Source organism: Herpailurus yagouaroundi, unplaced genomic scaffold, assembly GCF_014898765.1.
Source record: "Herpailurus yagouaroundi ecotype Mexico unplaced genomic scaffold, PumYag 159, whole genome shotgun sequence".
Lineage (NCBI taxonomy): Eukaryota > Metazoa > Chordata > Mammalia > Carnivora > Felidae > Herpailurus > Herpailurus yagouaroundi.
Window position 1 is genome coordinate 57,763,531 of NW_024412400.1, and position 9,019 is coordinate 57,772,549.

The window sequence follows — 9,019 nt, forward strand, 5'->3', positions numbered from 1 at the left end:
TGAACAGTCTAGTGGATATGTAATGTTATCTAATTGTGATCTAAATTTGAATTTCTATGATTACCAATGTAGCTGAATATTTTTTCATGTAGGTACTTTTCCTAGTTCTCTTTGTAAAATTCTTATTCATGTTATTTACCTGTTTTTCTGTCTGGTTGGCATTTGTTTGTAGACGTATTAGAATCTAATGATAAGCTCTGTGCTGAATTAATGTTAGTTATATATGTTGCAAATATCTTTTCTCAGCAGGTGGATTATCTTTTCATTCTCTGTAAAATGTGTTTTAATTACAAGTGGTTTTTCATTTCAATTAGTTTGAGTAATTCAGTCTCTTTATGACTAGAGCTTTGAAGTCCTTAAAAAACACTGCCTTATATATTTGTTTTAAAGTTGTGTTTTATATCATTTTAATTTTTAAAAAAATGCCTTTAATTTGTGATTAATCCATTGAAAATTTTTATTTATGTGCAATGTGAGGTCGGTCTCCAGTTTTACCTTTCTACATGGTTAACCAGTTGTCTCCGAGCATTTATCTGTTAGTCTTTCTTTTTCCCCATGATTTGTACTGCCATCTTAATCATAAACCAATTTCTGAGTTTGTTCCTGGGTTGTTAGTTCTATTGATCAATTGCCTATCTTTGGGCTAATCCCATAGGTTCTTAGTTACTTTTAGTCTAATAATTGGTAAGCCCTAATGACAAGTAGAGATGGTCCCACCCCACCTCCAGCCAAGCATTGTTTTTCTCATAACTATTCATTTATCTTTTTGTCCTTTTCTTTTTTCATATACATCTTATAATCCATTGTTAAGATTCTTAAAAAAAATCTGTTGAGATTTGAGGTTTTTCTTGAAATCACAATGAATTTATAAATTAATAATATTAAAATAAAAATCCACAAATACTATATGTCTCATTACTTAGGCCTTTTTTACTGATTTTAATATTCATTATTTTTTTTCTAATAAGGATGTATACATTTGCTTATATATTACTAAGTACCTTAACTTTTGATATCATTGTATTATTATTAATTATAATTTTAATAATTTGGGGCTTAATTACAAAGTCAATTGTTTTGTATACTAATCTTCAGATTATTTCAGTTTATTTATACAACTGTATAATCAGAGAATACTGCCATTCTGGTTTTTCCTTTGTGGTCTTTGTGGACGTTATTCCTGTATAGGGACTGACTAATTTCTTTTTTTTTTTTAATTTTTTTTTCAACGTTTATTTATTTTTGGGACAGAGAGAGACAGAGCATGAACGGGGGAGGGGCAGAGAGAGAGGGAGACACAGAATCAGAAACAGGCTCCAGGCTCTGAGCCATCAGCCCAGAGCCTGATGTGAGCCTGACGCGGGGCTCGAACTCACGGACCGCGAGATCGTGACCTGGCTGAAGTCGGACGCTTAACCGACTGCGCCACCCAGGCGCCCCGGGACTGACTAATTTCTAATGTACAATATCAAATGCAAGTCTTGCTCCTAATTTTGAAGAGAATGAATGCTTCTAATATTCCACCTTTAAGCATATTTGCTATCAATTTATCTTAAAGGTACCCTTTATCATGTTCACAAGTTTTTTATGTTCCTCATTTCCCAAATGGTTTCTAGGGTGAAGTTTAGCAAGTAAATTTCCTCCATTGTTTGCAAATGATTACATTATTTTTCATTTATCTGTTGAAGAACCAAATAAAATGTATAAAATGTTCTCATTTTAAGCCACTCTCCCATTCCCATAATAAACCCAAACTGGTCATATTTTTTATAGAGAGAAATACATGTTATCTTTAGCTAGATGTATTTAGTTAGTATTATATTAATATTTTTAAAATATCTTTAAGGCATGAAATTTTCCTTTTTCATCTTATCATCATATGGTAGTGATATCAAGATTATTTTGTCTCATTCTAACATCAAAAAGAATGAAATTGTGACATTTGCAAGTCAGTCAGAGAAAGACACATACTGTATGATGTACCTTATATGTGGAATTTAAGAAACCAAACATATGAAAATAGGGGAAAGGGAAAAAAAGAGAGGGAAGAAAGTCATCAGAAACTCTTCACTATAGAAAGCAAATAGAGTTGATGGAGGGAGGTGGGTGGAGTATGGGCTAAATGGGTGGTAGGTTTTAAGGAGGGCACTTGGTGGAACACTGGGTGTTATATGTAAATTATGAATCACTAAATTCTACTGTTGACACCAATATTAAGATTATATGTTAACTAATTACAATTTAAATAAAAATTTTGAAAATAATAGAATATGCTGAGTAATTTATATTTGAATCAGATGATTTGACTTTTATTCAACCTGTGGCTCTTTGTGGGAGCATGTAAAATTGCTGATTTTGTTTCATGGTTACAAGAATAATCAAGCTTTGTATTTCTGCTTGAATTTATATTGTCAAATCTTTCCAGAACCTATCAATCTAGATTAATTAGATTAATTATTCAAATATATAGACATAAGATTATTTATTGTATCCTTTTACTGTAACGTTCATCTCTACTGTAATTTAATCCAAATTTATTTTCTAATATTATTTATTTTGGCCTAGTATTTTCGTGTTTGAACATTAAAATTTCAATTATATTTTTCTTATACTCATAAGTTAATTAGAAATGCTTTAGTAATCTCCAGATAAACGAGTAATGTATTTCTAATTTATTACAAATTGTTCTTTACTCATAGAACACCATCTATGTAATACTGGGTATTTGACAATTGTAGAGCTTTGTTTGATGGTCTTATCTTTTGTTAAAATGTTCTGTGTGATTTTTGAGTCCTAGATTTTCTGTAATATGTTGTTGCATGTGCCACAATCTATATATTTTTAAAAATTATATCTGCCTCTGTTCATATGTTCACTATGTGTATCAATTTTTTGCCTGTAGTTTTATGAACCAATTAAAAGCCCAATTTTAAATCTATCTTTAAAATGGTGGATACATAAAGTCATCGTGTAATATGACAATGTTTATGCTATGGGTTTTGAGACATCTTCTTAAGTACAAAAAATTGTAGAACGTAAATTAAAATTTTCTCATTATGTAGTGAATCTTTCTATACCCTAAAAATGCCTGTATTTTAAAATCCCATTTTGTCTGGTATTTATGCAATTATCCTTGCTTTGTTTTCTATCATATGCATCTTGTATATATGCTATTTTTTAAGTTATAGACTTTATTATTTTTAGAATTGTTTTGGTTTCAGAGAAAAAAAATGAGCTGAAAGTACAGAGTTTTCATACATTCCCTTATCTCCTACCCCCACCCCTCCAGATACACACAGTTTTCCTTATTATTCACATCTTGTACTAGTATGGTACATTTACAACATTATAGATGGATCTGGAGGGTATTATGCTAAGTGAAATAAGTTAGACTGAGCAAGACAAATAGCATATGATATCATTTATACGTGGGATCTAAAAGACAAAACAAATAAGTAAGCAAACAAAAAGCAGAATGAAACCTATAAATATTTAGCAGAACATAAATGAGAGTGGGTACAAAGTAAACTGTCTTATACTTTTTTGAGTTTAGTTTTCCAAAAGTTGATATAATAGACTCTTTATGCTTTATTTAAAGACATTATAATTATGTAAATAAAAACATTAAAATAATGCTAATAGGATGTATGACTTCAAAGCCAGCAATGGAAAATAGTGGTGCACACAGTCTAATAACATCAATTATATTTAATGCATCTCATTCTTTTTTTAACTGTGTAATATTCCATTAAGTACACACATGCTATATATGTGTGTGTGGATGTATGTATATATTTATACACATACCATATCTTCCTTATATATTGGTGACAGATAGTAGCTATACTTGTGGTGAGCATAGCATAACATAAAAATTGAATCACTATGTTGTACACCTGAAACTAATGTAACATTGTATGTCAACTACATTCAAATAAAAAAATTAAGATGTTGATGAGTAAATAATATTTTAAAATAAATATTATTTTGAAACATAAAAAAAGTACAGAAGAGTACACAATTCATAAATACAGAGTTTGGTGAATTATCATAATGTGAACACACCATTTGAGCCCCCAAACAGATAGAAAAATATAGAACACCACCAATGTTTGAGAACACCCACCCAATGACTCATTCCCATTCATTGCACTTCCTTCTCCTCACAAAGTCAGCCATTATCCTGACTTATAATACCAAAGATGCTTTGCCTGTTCTTGAACTTTATATATGTACTCTTCATACATAGCAACTTTTGTTCAATATTATGATTTCAATATCCATTCATGTTGTTGCTTGCTGTCCATTGCATTCTTACGTATCAATTTGTCTCTTCTGTTGTTGCTGGATGTTTTGTTTTGTGGGTTATTATGTTTCTGTGGGCATTCTTGTACAAATCTTTTAGTAAACATCTGCATGGTCCCATACTCCTGTTCTCAATGTACCTGGTAATGGAATTGTTGTGTGAAAGGGTCTGCTATATCTATAAATAGTAAATCATGACAAAGTGTTTTTCAAAATGTTTGCATTCATGTACACTCCACTAGAAATCTATAAGAGTAGCATTTACCCAACATGCTTTTGAATCTTACTGCCTGTCTTTTAATTTTAGGAACTGGTGGGATGTCATAACATCTCACTGTGGTTTTAATTTGCATTTTACTGATGCTATCAAAGTTGAACAAATTTTTACAAGATTATTGGTTATTGGTATATCCTATAATATGAAGTGCCTTTCTAAAGTGTTCCTCACATTTTTTTATTGGATGGTAGGTCTTTACCTATTGATTCATTAGCATTTTAATATTTACAAATATTAATCCTTTATTGTATTTATTATAAATACATTCTCCCATATTGTGGCTTGCATTTTCACTTTCTTAAAGTCACCTTTTCTTTTTTTATTGTTTCCTTTTTAAAATAGATAGTCTTATAATTTGTCAATTAAATTATAGCATTTTTCTTTATGATTAGTTTTTTTTGTTCTGTTGAAAAATTAACCTATCTCAATGTCATGAAAATATTATCATACATCGTCTTTCAGAGATTTTATTTTCATCTGCCATATATAAATTTACAATCCATTTGATTTTACTTTTTTACGTATGCTGTGAAATCAGCATCAAGTTATATTGTTTTTCATAAGGATACCCAGTTGACATGGCGCCATTTATTTAAAATGTAGTTCTATACTCCTCACTGTTTGCACCACATTGGCATAAGTCATGTGTCCACATATTTAGGGTTGATTTCTGAACTTTTAATGTAATTACTTTGATCTACCTTTCTGTCCTTGTGCCAATTATACATTACCTTAATTACTGTAACTTCATAATGTCTCAATATTTAATAGTGTAATCCTTCAAGTTTATTTATTTTCTGCAATTTTTTCTTGGCTATCCCTTCTCTTTTATGTCGTTATAAAAATTTTTTGAATTAGAATATCAAAGTCAATAGCCAGGAAGAAAAAAAGGATAAATTGCAAATATACCACCCCTCTTTTAAATATTGAGTCTTCCAGTTCGCCAAAATTGTAGCCTTCTGTACATTCATGTCTTTTTACTATATATCTATGATATTTTATAGTGTTTCTATATAGACATTATGCATATTTTGCATAGCTTTTTATGCATAGTGATAGTTATACATAGTTATATTTTATTATGCGTATGTTATAGCTATGTATAGTTACATTGTGCATAGTTATTTTAGTGATATTATAATTTACATCAGTATACTGTCATTTACAGAATGATGCTGTTATATAGAAATATAATATTTTATATTGACCTATCTAGTGATCTTAGCAAATTTATTTATTAATTCTAGTGGTTATTTTGTAGTTCCTTGGATTTTGTATTATGCTATCATGCCACCAGTGCATAATGACAGTTTTAATTCTTCCTTCCTAATCATTTTACGTGCATATATAGATAGATAGAGCTCAATCTTAGTATGTTTTTACCCTGAAGGAGTCAGAAAAAAATGTTTTTATTTGCTAATAGCCTAAAATCATGTAAGTAGCTGTGTTTATAGCTGCATTTGAAGGAGTCACTAGATAAGACATGAGAATTAGGACAAATATGTCCACTAAGGTGAATATTGTGATAACCATTATTACCATATATTTTACATTTATTGAGATAATTACTTACGCTTATTTAATTTACTCAGTCATCACAATAATCTTATGGTAGGCATGGCAGTGATGTTGGAATGATCATACCAGGAATTTAAAATAACTATAATTGGGGCGCCTGGGTGGCGCAGTCGGTTGGGCGTCCGACTTCAGCCAGGTCACGATCTCGCGGTCCGTGAGTTCGAGCCCCGCGTCAGGCTCTGGGCTGATGGCTCAGAGCCTGGAGCCTGTTTCCGATTCTGTGTCTCCCTCTCTCTCTGCCCCTCCCCTGTTCATGCTCTGTCTCTCTCTGTCGCAAAAATAAATAAACGTTGAAAAAAAATTAAAAAAAATAACTATAATTAATATGCTAAGAGCTCTAATGGATAATATAGACAGTATGCAAGAGCAGATAGGCAATGTAAGCAGAGAGAGGAAATCCTAAAAACAATCAAAAGGAAATACTAGAGATAAAAGACACTGTTACAGAAATGGAGAATGCCTTTAATGGGTTTATTAGTAGACTGGATATCCCTGAAGAAAGACTCTCTGAGGTACAGGATGTATCCACAGAAACCTCAAAAAGTGAAAAGCAAGGAAACAGAGACTGAAAAAATCAGAACAGAATATCCAAGGACTGTGGGACAATTAGAGAAGGTATAATATATACATAATGGAATATCAGAAGAAGAAGAAAGGAAGTAAAGAAGAAATATTTGAAACAATAAAGATTGAGAACTTCTTTAAATTAATGTCAGACACCAAACCTAACAAAAATAAGAATTACTTAGGATTTCTTCTCCGAAACCATGCAAGCAAGAAGAGAGTGAAGTAAAATATCACATTTACAGAAACATACACAGACCTAGAATTCTGTACCTTGCAAAAAATGAAAGATATAATGAAGTTTTTTCTCAGACAAAGAAAATTGAGGAAATTTGTTGCCAACCAAGCTGACTTTCAAGGCATGTTAAAAGAAGTTCTTTACAGAGTTGAAAAATATATAGGTCAGATACTCAAGTCTACATAAAGAAAAGAAGATTATCAAAGAAGGAATAAATGAAGGTAAAAACAAAACTTTGTTTTTTTTTTCTTATTCTTAGTTGATCTAACAGATTTATCCAGGGTATTAAGACTGTTTTAACATTTGAAAATTAATTAGTGTAACCCATCACACCAACAGGTTAAAATGAAAAATTGCATGATCATATCAATAGATGCAAAAAAAAAAAAAAAGCATTTGGCAAAATCCAGCACCCAATCATGATAGAAATTCTCAGTATTAGAAATAGAAGACAACTTTCTCAACATGATAGAGACTATCTACAGAAATCTACTATGGGGAATCCTAAAAATTTCCCATCAAAAGCAGGTACAAGTCATGAATGTTCTTTCTTAACACTCCTATTCAACATTATCCTGGAAGTCCTTAGTAATGCAAGGAGGCAAGGTATGGAAAGAAAAGATACATTGATTGGTAAGTAAAATATCAGATTTTTAATGCACGTGGCATGATTATGTAGAAAGTCCAAAAGAATGGGCAAAAAACTTCTAAAATTTATAAAAGATTATATATAGCAAGGTTTAAGTGCACAAGGTTAATATACAAAAGTTTATTGATTTATCATGTTGAGAAAGTTCTCTTCTATTTCTAATTTCCTGAAAAAAAGTCCTATAAACCAACAATGAACAGATGGAATTAAAATTTTTAAAAATACTATATATATTATAACCTCAAAAATGAACTACTTAAACAGAATACTTACAAAATCTATATTAAGGTAACTACAAAACTCTGATCAACAAAATCAAAGAACTAAAAAAAAATGGAGAGGCATTCCATGTTCATAGGTAGGAAGATTCAATATTGACAAGATGTCAGTTCTTTCCAACTTGATCTATAGGTCAATGCCATTCCAGTAAAAATCCTAGCAAGTTATTTTATGGATCTCAACAGAGCCTAAAGTTTATATGGTGAGGCAGAATACCCAAAATAGCCAAAACAATATTAAAGAACAAAATTGGAAGAATGACACTGCCAGACTTCAAAACTAACTATTAAGTCACAGTAATCAAGACAGTGTTGCATTGGCAAAAGAAAAGACAAATAGATCTATAGAACAGAATAGAGAGCCAGAAAAAGACACACATAAATATAGCCAACTTATCTTTCACAAAAGAGCAAAGGCAATACAGTGGAGCAACAATAGTCTGACAAATGGTATTGGAGCAACTGGACATCCACATGCAAAATAATGAATCTAGACACAGATTCACAAAAATTAAACTTCACAAAAATTAACTCAAAATGAATCATAGACCTATATGTAAAATACAAAACTATAAAACTCTTAGGAAAAAACCTAGATGATCGATCTTGAGTATGGTGTTGCCTTTATAGACACAACACTGAAGACACACTCCATAAAAAGTGATAAACTGAACTTCATGAAAATTAAATTTATGCTCTGCAAAGACAATAAGAGAATTTGAAGTCACACCCCAGACTGTGAGAAAATGTTTTCAAAAAAAACCCTTATCTGATAAAGGCATAGTATCCAAAATTACAAAGAATTCTTAAAACTTAACAATAAGGAAAAAATTAAAAATTGGCCAAAGAACTAAACACACAACTTACCAAAGAAGATATGCAGAGGCAAATTAACATATGAAAAATACTCCATGTCATATGTCATCAGGGAAATGCAATCTAAAACAACAATGACATACCATTGTACACTTATTAGAATGGCCAAAATCTGAAACGCTGATGATAGTAAATGCTGATGAGGATGTATATCATCAGCAACTCTCATTCATTGCTGGTGGAATACAAAATGGTATAGCCATTTTGGAAGATGGTTTGGTGTTTTTTTTGTTTGTTATTTTTTGTGTTTGTTT